This window comes from Hyperolius riggenbachi, chromosome 3 (genome assembly GCF_040937935.1).
Source record: "Hyperolius riggenbachi isolate aHypRig1 chromosome 3, aHypRig1.pri, whole genome shotgun sequence".
Taxonomy (NCBI): Eukaryota; Metazoa; Chordata; class Amphibia; order Anura; family Hyperoliidae; genus Hyperolius; species Hyperolius riggenbachi.
In genome coordinates, this window is record NC_090648.1 from 126,413,908 (window position 1) to 126,427,897 (window position 13,990).

The following is a 13,990-nucleotide window of genomic DNA, read 5'->3' on the forward strand; positions in this document are numbered from 1 at the left end:
GAGAAGAGCACCTGAGCAAAAGCAGCACACAAAAGAAAAACCACCCTCCTTCTCCTCTTCCTCCTTCAGGTGCAGCATCTTCAGTCACTTTTTTCCTTGCACCTTCACAGCCACCCTCCTCCACTCCGCCTCTGACCTTGAGCGGTTCCTGCTCCTCTGCCCACAGCAGCCAGGTGTCCGTGAAGGAAATCTTTGAGTGGAAGAAGCCAATTTCTGCCAGTCACCCCCTTGCCCGGCGTCTGACAGCTGGCGTGGCGGAACTGATAGCTCGCCAACTGTTACCATATAAGCTGGTGGACTCTGATGCCTTCCATAAATTTGTGGCCATTGGGACACCGCACTGGAAGATACCAGGCTGCAATTATTTTTCTAAAAAGGTGATACCCAAACTGTACCATGAAGTTGAGAGGCAAGTGGTGTCATCTCTGGCACACAGCGTTGGGTCAAGAGTCCACCTGACCACGGATACCTGGTCTGCCAAGCATGGTCAGGGCAGGTGCATTACTTACACAGCCCATTGGGTCAACCTGGTGACCGATGGCAAGTAGCGGGGGAAAGGGGGGGGGGGTGTCTTAGGGTTAGGCACCATGAGGGGGGGGTAAGGAGGTCAGGCACCACCAGGGGGGTCTTAGGGTTAGGCACCACCAGGGGAGGGTTCTGTGTGAGATTAGGGAAAAGTCAGGTCATAGTAATCTCTTTTTTTTATTATATCACTTTTCTTGGCTATATTACTTTTCTCGGCTATATCCAGCGCCCTTTTATACCCCCCCCCCCCCCCAACAAAAAAAATAAATGCCATAACAGCACCCTTTTAAAGCCCAACAAATTTTGGCTATATGCAGCACCCCGTTATTGCCGAAATCTTGACTATAGCAGGTGCCCTTTTCAAATGAATGCTATTTTATAAATGAATCGATCCCACGGCTACAAATTGTGTCGTTTTGTAAACAAAAACTTGCGTCTTAGCTACACCAGGTGCCTTTTTAGCTAAAGTTGGCGTTTTTTCATTTATATCAGGCGCCCTCTTTTCCAGACGCCCTTTCAAATGTACGCTTATTTGTCTATCCTCTGGATTGCTATGGTTTGCATTTACACTAAAGTCCACACATCTCTGTTAATAAATACATCTGTTATGAAAAAGGAGTCTTCAGGCCAGAATTTTGGAAAAAACATTTAGAGATATGGGTAAAAGGACCAGGGCATCTGCTTGCCATCGGTCACCAGGTTGACCCAATGGGCTGTGTAAGTTATGTACCTGCCCTGACCATGTTATCTGGTGATGATGGCTGGTTTGGAAAAAACTCTGTCGGTTTGGTTTGGACGGCACTGCCCAGCCTAGGGAAGAGGCTATGGTGTCTTTTATGGGAATTTGCAAAGGAAATCTGAGATTCTGGTCACCATGTATTTGCTCCACAAAGTAAAGCATTTAAAGCGCGTCAGGACACCTGTGAAAAAGATCAGTTAGCTCATTGGCTGAAGACCTCTTTGTTTGGGCTCTGATGACATCCATATTCCATAGCTCCCAACGGATCCTTTTTCTAAGGGACAATCCCTCTTTGGGAACCAAATCCCTCTGTCCCTCTATTTTTAATTCCTTATGTCCTTTTTCAGGATCTGTATAAATATGTGTATCTGTAATATCTAAACCTTATCTCTGTTCTCTAAATTGATAAATTGCTTATAATCAAATGGTAATATTAGGGAAAAGTGGTTCTTGTAGAAAGCAAATATACCTCACAACCTTGAATTCTTTATTTTAGGTGTGATTAGGGGTGTGACTGGGATTTACCTTCGTGGTGTCCCTCTTTGTTATCTCAGAAAGTAGTGAGGTATGTTTATTCCAGTGATGAGACTGAAGCAAGTGACATGGCTGTGACCCTGTGACTGCTCACACAGAGTGCTGTTGTTGTATATGCAGGGGTGTATCTGGGTAATATAGCACCTATGGCAAACACTGAAATTGTTTGCATCCTTTCTTATGTAAATGTGTTATGTGTGGGGAGATTGCTGAAGTTACTTTTTGGGAAATCGCTCTCATTCACTCTCTGTCCTCTTTTCTAACACCAAGCCAAGTGCACCCTATGTACATAAATTAAGTAGCCATGTTCCCCAGATAACAACTTTAATCTGATCTGAGGTCCAAATGAGAGGGAGGCATGAGAGCAGGCATAGGAAGCAGCACACGGGTAGGAATGGTGCCCATGGTGCTGTGGCGCCCATGGCACAAGCCATACCTGCACCCCTCTTGTTACGCCTCTGTGTTGTACTGCCTCTGCCATGTGAACCACACAAAAATTCCAGGCACGTCAATCAGCGTACTTGGCAAATAAAGGTGATTCTGATTCTGACATTATCTAGCTTGCATATTAGAACTTCCTGCACTTAATTGTGAACTCAGCTGAAGTTTTCTTGCTGTACTGATTCCTTCCTTCCTTCCTGCTTCAGATTCAATCCTGAGATAAAAGTCTTGGATAATTAGGTGTAGAATGAAAGCTTTCTTTCCTATACCACAAGCGTATGAAATACAGCAGGCTTCTGAACTTAAAGGGACATTCTATTTTTGACATAAAATTTCCTTGAACAGAAATAAGTGGCACAAAAGGTTTTTTCTTTTGTATTTTAATGTTATTAATAGTTATTTTTCTTTTTTAGTTTGCAGTCAGCTAATAATTTGCTACAAAAAAGCTCTTTCTTAGCCCTTTTTTGTTCTTTGCAGCTGTGGCAACAGCACTCTCTGTAGACCTTTTGGAGTGCTGTTGTCAAGTGACTGCCCATAAACTGCCACCTTTCTGCTCGATAGTAACTAAACAGGGCTGCAACAAATGTTACTCCTTTACAACACTTGGACTTATTCTTTGGCAGAAAACTTCAATGCAATGGGAACCTTTAGGTTCAAGTTACATACCATGCTACTGGTTCCTCCAATTACTAGGAGGCACTGGACAACAATGATTAGAGATGGCCCGAACAGTTCACCGGCGAACTTCCGGGGGGAAGAACCGCAAACTTTTCCGGAAGTTCGATTCGCCCCCATAGTGCATCATTAGGGTCAACTTTGACCCTCTACATCACAGTCAGCAGGCACATTGTAGCCAATCAGGCTATAACTGCAGTGCGTTACACAGTGAGTTTGGTGTGTCAGTGTGAAGCAGTACTCTAATTACACTCCCTGATTGATGTATAAACATGCAAGATGTTTTAAAGCACTTTAGGCCTCCAATTAAGCATGCAATGTGATTTCTGCCCTTAAACCGCTGCTGTGCGTCAAATCCTGATTTTTCCCGGGGACTTTTGGCGTCTATCCCACTCCACCATGCCCGCCCCACCAGGTGTTAGACCCCTTTAAAAACATCTTTTCCATCACTTTTGTGGCCAGCATAAATGTTTCTAGTTTTCAAAGTTCACCTCCCCATTGAAGTCTATTGCGGTTCGCAAAAGTTTGCATGTTCGTGAACTTCCGCGGAAGTTCGCGCATGCGGTTCGCAAACTGAAAATCGGAGGTTTGGGCCATCTCTAACAATGATGGACAGAGGCTGCTGGTGCTAAGTCCCCAGTGCTTGCAACTAAATAAACAAAGGTTCAATTTACTGAAATTTAAACAACATTGAAACAAAACAACCACAAAAAGAGGTGAGTTTTCTATGTAAACCGACCTACAGGGGTAATGAATGGGTATAGGGCAAAAAAATGCCCAAAACATTTAGTTCAGTTCAGAATAGTAAACTAGCTATTTACATATTTTAAAAAAATAAATAAAAAACAGTGTTAAAGTGGATCCGAGATGAACTCATTTACTCATTGCATAATTGTGTTCCTTTCCTATTGTTTATAGGGCATTCCTCAAGCCAAATACTTTTTAGTTTTTTTTTAATACTCTAATTCCCTATAAACTAAAGAAGCCACGCCCACAGGTTTTCAGAGAGCCAAGGCACTTTCAGACAGTAGCAAGGGCTCATGGGAGCTCAGTCTGGGCAGGAGGAGGGGGAGGTATTACTAGCCAGAGATTTCAGAGGCAGAGGGGAGGAGGAGGGGGGATTAGGTTTTTTTGCTCAAGATGCAGATAAGCCTGCTTCTGTGTAATGTTTACAAACAACATGGCTGCTGTCATTGCATCACAGCAATAATCAATCATATTCTATTAAAGCTGTTTGCAGCTAGATTTGCTGTGTAAACTATCTAAACTTTAGATAAGATACTGTATATAGACAAGTTGCTTGTTATAGTTAGTTTTTCATCTCGGATCCGCTTAAAATGGCCATAGGGTGGCATCATGTATTTTGTTAATTTGTATATTCAGCGTTATTTGCTCTTTCTATCACTCTTCTCTATTATAGTTTTTGGTTCCTTTTTTCTCAATGGCATAAGCTTGCACACTTTCTGTAATCCCACTGTGCTGCACAAGTAAAATCTTTATTACAAGATTTTGAGGCTGAATGTTTTCTGTGTGACCAAGGGCCCAGGCACAATCCACCTCAGCAAACAACCAACAAACAGAAACTTTCAGAGGTACTGTGATGTGTACAGGGTGGGCCATTTATAGGCATACACCTTAATAAAATGGGAATGGTTGGTGATATTAACTTCCTGTTTGTGGCGCATTAGTATATGTGAGGTGGGGAAGCTTTTCAAGATGGGTGGTGACCATGGCAGCCATTTTGAAGTCAGCCGTTTAGAATCCAACTTTTGTTTTTTCAATAGAATTTTTTTTACAAGAAAAACAATGGTGTGCTTGGTTTTAACATAACTTTATTCTTTCATGAGTTATTTACAAGTTTCTGACCACTTATAAAATGTGATCAATGTGCTGCCCATTGTGTTGGATTGTCAATGCAACCCTCTTCTCCCACTCTTCACACACTGATAGCAACACCGCAGGAGAAATGCTAGCACAGGTTTCCAGTAGCCGTAGTTTCAGGTGCTGCACATCTCGTATCTTCACAGCATAGACAAATGCCTTCAGATGACCCCAAAGATAAAAGTCTAAGGGGGTCAGATCAGTAGACCTTGGGGGACCATTCAACTGGCCCATGACGACCAATCCACTTTCCAGGAAACTGTTCATCTAGGAATGCTCGGACCTGACACCCATAATGTGGTGGTGCACCATCTTGCTGGAAAAAACTCAGGGAATGTGCCAGCTTCAGGGCATAAAGAGGGAAACACATCATCATGTAGCAATTTTGCATAGCCAGTGGCCTTGAGGTTTCCATTGATGAAGAATGGCCGCACTATCTTTGTATCCCATATACTGCACCATTGTTTTTTTCAATAGGAAGAGGGTACAAGATGTGCAGCACCTGAAACTATGGATACTGGAAGCATGTGCTAGCATTTCTCCTGCGGTGTTGCTATCAGTGTGTGAAGACTGGGAGAAGAGGGTTGCATTGACAATCCAACACAATGGGCAGTACATTGAACACATGTTATAAGTGGTCAGAAACTTGTAAATAATTCATGAAAGAATAAAGTTATGTTAAAACCAAGCACGCCATTGTTTTTCTTGTGAAATTTCCAGTAAGTTTGATGTGTCACATGACCCTTTTCCTATTGAAAAACAAAAGTTGGATTCAAAATGGCCGCCATGGTCACCGCCCATCTTGAAAAGTTTTCCCCCTCACATATACTAATGTGCCACAAACAGGAAGTTAAATCATCAACCATTCCCATTTTATTAAGGTCTATCCATATAAATGGCTTACCCTGTAGAATGCAAAGAAGGAGAAGAGATGTATGCAACCAGGGGCGTAGCAATAGGGGGTGCAGAGGTAGCGACCACATCAGGGCCCTTGGGCCAGAGGGGCCCCAAAGGGCCCTCCCTCAAGTACAGTATTAGCTCTCTATTGATCCTGTGCTCATAATAATCACTTCTATGGATACTTTGAATAGTGGTAATCATTAACAAACTGTTCCCCATCCCCCTCTTGCACCTCTGACACTGTAGTTGCCATTGGCAGGTTTTGGTGTGCCATATCAATTGTTATGTATAGAGTGCTTGGGGGGGGGGGGGGGGGAGGCCCATTGTAAAACTTGCATCAGGGCCTACAGCTCCTTAGCTACACCACTGTATGCGACTATGCGGTCAAGGAAATGAGACAGACCAGCCTAGCAGCTCAGAGCTTAAACTAGTAGTGGGTACACTGAATAATTACAATTATCAGCTGTGGATGTTTAAAGTTAAAATACTGCTATCCAGAGATGACATGTGAATAGGAATGACTGGTAACAGTAAATTCGGGCGCCTGAGGCAAGTGGACAAATCGGGCGCCGCCATTCACTCCCATAATAAATATCGTTTAATGGGCGCCCGACAGGAAAAAAGGGCGCCGGAGAAAAATAACGTTTTATAAGCGGCGCCCGGAGACTTTTACTGTTTTATAACTGCTTCTCATGATTACACATTATTTTATGATTTATAATTTTTTAAACATTATTTTTAAACGAAAAACAGTACAATCTTTTTTAAAACATTATTTTTAAACGAAAAACAGCACAATATATTTTTCACACGTTATTAATGCTTATCACAGGGGGGTCTTAGGTTTAGGCACCACCAGGGGGGTCTTAGGTTTAGGCATCAACAGGGGGGTCTTAGGTTTAGGCACCACCAGGGGAGTCTTAGGTTTAGGCACCACCAGGGGAGTCTTAGGTTTAGGCACCATCAGGGGAGTCTTAGGTTTAGGCACCACCAGGGGGGTCTTAGGTTTAGGCACCAACACGGGGGTCTAGGGGTTAGGGGTAGGTACAGGGAGGGTTACTTACTATTTTTTTTTAAACGTTATTATACGTTTCACTTTTTAAACGGAAGATTAACATTTTCACAATTGCCAATTTCATGCACATTATTTAATGATTTATAACTTTATAAAACATTATTTTTAAACGAAATATAGTACATTATATTTTTAAACGTTATCCATGTTTATCGTTTAAAACCCGGCGCCCTTTTTTCCCAGCGCCCCTTTTTAACGTACGCGGAATGACTATTTAGTTGATCATTAGCAAATGAAAAGTACTTTTTTGTAAAATAAAAATTGCATTTACTGTATATCACCAATGACTTTTTGAAAAGTAGGGTGGGTCGGTCTATGAATGGTCAATACCACGGGTCCGCTGATGCAGATTGTGCTGTAAAGCGTGCTGAAGTATTTATAGCAGCCTATCCTCACTCCGGCTTGCATCCTCTAGTGTCCCATGCAGCTTCTAAAGTCACTGCTAGACCTCCAGGCTCACTTTCGTCACAGGACAGGGAGCCTGGAGCTCTAGTGACCAATTCAGAATCTGCATGGTGTCAGAATTTGCTCTGCTGGTCTTGATTATCTGGACTGTGTTGTTTCCTATGCAGCTTGCATAGTTCAGTACAGGGAAAGGAGACCTTTCTGTCAGTTTGAAGGGCTGACTGATTTGCATCTACTTGTCATGCAAATTGCTTGTCTGCTTCCTTTGAGGATTTCTGGTTTAAATGTAACATCCTCCCAGAATTCCTCACTCGACATGGTTTTCTGATTAGGGAAACTTACCTTGGAGCCTCAGCCTCTTTTGTATCTTGTTGCGAATATTCTAGTGTAGCTTAATTATTGGGGAGTGCATTTTGCACTTCCTATAGTTCAGTCAGGTTCTGTTTTATTTGTACTGTTTATTCCTGTGCTGTCTTATCTTGTCCTTGCGATTGTACTGTCACCTGCGGTGGTTGAAAGTGAATCATTTTGTTTCGCTCCTAGATCGCATTCACCCTAGCGGTAGAGGCGGTGGATCTCCCTTGTCTGACTCTTGGAGTATAACCTTAGCTGCGGTTGCTATTGGTTGCTCCTTTAGTCTGTCTTGTCCAGCACGAACGCTTGCTGTTGTCTGGGGTGAGGCAACCGATTAGCAAGCGTTCGTGTTATTTGTCTGTCGTCATTTTCTGTGTTCATTTGTTAGTTTGGGTTGGTACGTTTTGTCACTGTTACACTTATCGTGCGGTGGCCGTACTGTTAACGCGCTTGTCTCTGTTGCGCATATCGTGCGGGGACCGCTTTTAGCTAGTTCTTTTGTTATTTTCTTTGACGTTCAGATTGTGGTTCTTTGCTGTGTCTTCGTTACTAAGTCACGCTCTGTCTTTACTCAGTCTTGTGTTACTGATAGCAATCGCTTCTCTTGCGATTAGCTTTCTTACTCTGGTCTGCTCTGACGTGATATGTCTACCGTCGCGGGGTGGCGACTAGATTGGTGCACCTTCATGTTGTCTGTCTCTGTCTTTGCTTTCTTCTGAGTTATTGCTTTGTTGCTCAGTTGGGCAATTTCAATCTGGCATCTGTGGTTGTACAGGGGACTTGTTTCTCTGTACTCCACAGTTCCATCTGCTGGTAGGAATTCTCCTCTGTTGTTCTATCTTGCTTAATCGTGCAATTTCAATCTGGCATCTGTGGTTGTGCAGAGGGTTTATTCCTCTGCACTCCACAGTTCCATCTGCTGGTTGGAATTCTCCTGTGTGCAATTTCAATCTGGCATCTGTGGCTGTGCAGAGGGTTTATTCCTCTGCACTCCACAGCTCCATCTGCTGGTTGGAATTCTCCTCTACAAATCTATACTGGGTACTTTGCTTCTGTGACTGCGGCGATTTCCTTCTTCTTCGGCACACATGGTGTGCGCTGACTGGAAATCGCCTGCAGATCATTACATTGGCATCTGTGGCGGTACAGAGGACTTGTTCCTCTGTATTCCACAGCTCCATCTGCTGGTTGGTATTCTCTTCTACAAATCTATAATGGGTGCTTTGCTTCTGTGACTGCGGCGATTTCCGTTTGCTTTAGCGCACATGGTGTGCGCTGACTGTAAATCGCCTGCAGATCATTACATATGTTACACTACATGCAAGCTAGAGTGAGGACACGTAGCGATACACTCTGAAGCACACTCCACAGAGCACTCTGCACCCGCCGGCCCAATCCAATGCACGCTTTGCATGCGGAACGGCAGCAGCACATTGAAAGGGGACGGCCAATTGGCAGGTCATAGTTTCTGGACTATTTTGTTTTAGGCCAAAAGTAAGATGGTTCAGGTTATACGTTGGGTAGCTTATCTGTAGGTATGTACAGTACTAATATAAGTTGGCAGATACTTTTAAAAAGTTACTTTTAAATTTTTTTTATAATAAAACTCTATGAGGGAAGTGAAAACAAGTGTTAAAAAATGAATTGTAAATCCTGACACAATTAAGGGGATGCTTTAATTTAATGCTTTGTAAGTTGTTCTTTAATCAGAGCACATTTTATACACATTAAGAAAAACACAAACCCTTCTTGGGATGAATCCTGACAGGCTAGACCAGTTTTTCTCAAACACTGTCCTCGTGACTCCCCAACGGTGGATGTTTTGCAGGCAACCTCCTCTATGCACAGGTGGGGTAATTAGTGTCCCAGCTAGGTGGATTCCATGTAGCTGAGACACTAATTACCCCATCTGTGCATAGGTGAGGTTACCTGCAAAACATGCACCGTTGGGGAGTCACGAGGACGGGTTTAAGAAACACTGGGCTAGACCCTCTAGCATGGGCGCAGCAATCACCCCTGCAACCCCTGCCATCGCAGGGGGGCACAGAGGCTTTTGGGGCCCCTCCCTCTCCCCAACCACAGGTGCAGCCACTTAGCAAAGAAACCTCCTCTTTCACTTAAAAAAAGTCCCTGCCACCTCCTCCCGCCATGCAGAGTAGTAAGTAGCTATCATTTTTTTCTGCTTCCAGTCGCTGCTTCACAGCAGAACACTCCCTGCTGCCATTTGCCCACTCGTGATCACATGACCCTCGTGGTGTTCGGGGAACAAGGGGGCCCTGTGCTATTATTTTTGCAGGGGGGCCCTATCAAGTCTAGTTACGCCCTTGCCCTCTAGGCCAATCACAGAAAGACACTGAGCCAAACTCTGGCTAACTGGCAGGTGCAGCCAATCACTGGCTTTGTTTATATCACAGGTGGTCAATCAACAGCTTTGTTTACATCTGTATGGCCAATTTCAGGATAAAGGGTACTGATTCTAAAATTAAAGTCCCCAGCATTGATTTTGATTACATTTATTTTTGCCTGAAAACCATGTAGAAACTGACTATTTCACGCATCCTTATAAGTGACACTCCATTTATCGTGTACATATATACTGTATACGCTGGGCATAGGGTGAGCCAAATTATGGCTCACCCTGCTGCCTCTCAAACTCCCGGCAGTGTGAAATACTATTCCTCCTCCGAGTCGTAGCAACTCGGAGGGAGATGTAATTCGGGTTCAGCGATCGCCGGAGCACTGAATTAGCCTTATGCTCCCTGCGCAGTATAACATTGCTGCTATGGGGCATCTAGTGTCTGTGCTCACTGCTGAGCGTCATGCCCTGAAACCCCCTGCTTTGCCTTTGTCTTCATGCAGCACTCAGCACTGTTTGACCTGTTGCAGATGAACAGACTGGAAGATCAAGCAAAGAAGTGTAGGTAAGTAGCCACATTACCTATTTGAACTATATTAATAAGAAAAAATTGAGAATTGGCTATTGGGTGCATGAGAAATTACAAACAACTTTATTACAAATATAAATAGAAACCACCAAAACACACAATCCCCTCAGTATAATAAAAACTATTGAAGTAAATAGCTAGCTCAGGCCCCCCCGGGACCCCCACCTAGAGAAAAATTGATGAGGCTGCAGTCCTCAAAAAAGTGTCCCACTGGTGCAGGCTAGTAGGCCAAGTGTTCAAACACTGAGGCAAACAAAACAATGTTTTTCCTCAAATGGACTCCAGAATAAGCTGAAGAGCATATGCAAGTGGCACTTAAAGAGATGTATCTTTGCAATCCTCAGAAGCATGTAGCAACGCTGAATCTCAGATCTGGACTGGAAGTATAAATATCTCGTATGTTGAATAAGATAGGCCACACAGATGCACAAATGTAGGCTTGTCCAGCAGGGAGGTTAGTATGCAGCAGTATCACATGCGGTCTTAAGCAGCAGAAAAGCATGAAGCAGCATCAGTTCCTGAACAGGCATGCGAACTCCTTATGTGAAAAAGGAGTGAAGCAACCACACCAGTATATTCACAGGGCCAGATGTGCTGTTAAACATTTACATGTATATAAAAGAAAAGAAAAAGAGGCAAGGAAATGCAGCGACCTTGGTTAGAGATCGGACAGCCGATCACACACATAGGACCAGGGTCGCGCATTGTATCCATGTCTCAAGTCCGTACTAAAACAAAAACTATATAGAATCAGGGCGAGGAGAGAAAACCAAAAATAATATTACAAATGGCTGGGTCCAACCTTAAGTGCACCCAGCCAATAATGGTCAAACATTAGCCACAGGGGAGGAAGAAAAGCACATACAGAGTAGGGGCAATCAGCACCCGAAAAATTGGAGGGGAGCAACACAGAGCAGTCAAGCAAATCCAGTCTATTCGGGTAAGAAAACCCGATAATTGATGCTATCATTTAAACCCTTGGGTTCCGTGGCCTTTAAATTAAAAATCCATCTGGATTCAAGTTGTAACAATTTTCTATCAATATCGCCACCTCTAGGATGTATATGTATTCTATCTGAACCCACAAATTTAATGAAACTAGGGTTACCCCTATGCTCAAGATGTACATGTCTGGAAATGGGGGATTTGAAATTACAAGTCGTGATGTCACCAACATGGTCCTTAATTCTCTCTTTGAAAGCCCTTGCGGTCTTGCCAATGTAAAAACATCCGCATTTGCAGTATAGGAGGTAGATCACACCTATCGTGTTGCAATTTACAAAATGTTGCAACCACCATTCGCGACCATTTGGTAGCATCACTGACTTGCCAGTTGACAGATAGCGACAATATACGCAACCCCCACATGTGTATGTCCCGGTTACCGTACAATGTCTATTGGGTCCCTCCCTACCCCAAAAATGACTAGAGGATCCGCTGAACATTTTGCAGGTTCTACTTGATTCATACCTCAGGATGGTAACTATGGATCTCCATGCTGCACATGCATGCTGTCTGGCATAGTGGCTTATATTGACGTCTTGTTTCACCACGCTTTGTCTCAAGCATCTTTATCCATGGCTCTGATGTACATCAAGTATATACTGTCCTGACCTTCCCTGCGATTGGGGGACCATTTAAGATATCAGGCCGTGACTTTACCTGTCTTTGTCTGTCATACATAAGGCCTCTGCATATTTACATCTGTGCTTGAGAAGTCTGCTGTTTCATACTGGTGTGGTTGCTTCACTCCTTTTTCACATAAGGAGTTCGCATGCCTGTTCAGGAACTAATGCTGCTTCATGCTTTTCTGCTGCTTAAGACCGCATGTGATACTGCTGCATACTAACCTCCCTGCTGGACAAGCCTACTTTTGTGCATTTGTGTGGCCTATCTTATTCAACATACGAGATATTTATACTTCCAGTCCAGATCTGAGATTCAGCGTTGCTACATGCTTCTGAGGATTGCAAAGATACATCTCTTTAAGTGCCACTTGCATATGTTCTTCGGCTTATTCTGGAGTCCATTTGAGGAAAAACATTGTTTTGTTTGCCTCAGTGTTTGAACACTTGGCCTACTAGCCTGCACCAGTGGGACACTTTTTTGAGGACTGCAGCCTCATCAATTTTTCTCTAGGTGGGGGTCCCGGGGGGGCCTGAGCTAGCTATTTACTTCAATAGTTTTTATTATACTGAGGGGATTGTGTGTTTTGGTGGTTTCTATTTATATTTGTAATAAAGTTGTTTGTAATTTCTCATGCACCCAATAGCCAATTCTCAATTTTTTCTTATTAATATAGTTCTATCATTGGCAGGATGCATGGGATTTGATATTATAAATCTATTATCCAATTTATGTGATTATACACTATCCCATTTGACCAATTTTTCCCAATCTTTGAGCTATTTTCACATATTACCTATTTGAAGAGGAACTCCAGTGAAAATAATGTAATAAAAGAAGTGCTTAATTTTTACAATAATTATGTATAAATTATTTAGTAAGTGTTTGCTCATTGTAAAATCTTATCTCTCCCTGATTTACATTACAATCAGACATTTATCACATGGTGACATTTTTACTGCTGGAAGGTAATGTTACTGGAAGGAGATGCTACTTGCTTTTTTGACAGTTGTAAACAGCGGTTATTTCCCACAATGCAACAAGGCTCCCACAGTGTGATGTCAGGACCTCAGAGCTATGAGGTGCTGACATCACACTGTGGGAGGGGTTTCACCACAAAATCAGCCATATAGAGCCCCCTGATGATCCGTTTGAGAAAAGGTAAAGATTTCTCATGGGAAAGGGAGTATCAGCTACTGATTGGGATGAAGTTCAATTCTTGGTTACAGTTTCTCTTTAACTCTTCCACTTTCAATTGATCAATTCCACAGTTGTCAAGGGCTGTTACCTCCACATAGTATTCCATGGTGGCCATTAGCAATTGTTGTTGATGAGGAATGTTACGGAAAGGAAAACATTATATTATTTTTTGTGCTGTTTATTTTGTAATTAATATCTGCAAGGAAACTACAAACAATGCAGTATGATTTAACCGCTTCCAGACCTTGGTAATTGAGATCTACGCCATGTCTGGGACCTGTTATACCTGCGTGGGCATAGATTTCAATTACCGCGCTGCACGATCCTGCTGATCATGATGCTCTCCCATTGCTGAAACCTGTTTCATTGCCTCCTGGCCCTGTGATCACTGTGATTGAGAGGGCGTGAACGGCGAGAGAAATGGGTCTGTGCAGCATGACATCGGTAAGCACTATTTTTTTTTACCAAAAAGTGTCTGGTCCTTAAGGGGCCAGAGACTACTGGTAGGGAAGTGGTTAATATACCATGAAGCATTTCATTTCTTAAAGGCAAAATATTTCCAGCGTGTTCTATGCGGTGGACCTCAATTATTGGCCGCATCTCAGCGTAAGCGGTGATTTAAAGCCTGCTTTTGTATTGCAGTGCGGCAAAGAACAGCTAAGCACACCAGTAATTCTTGTAGCCTCAGAC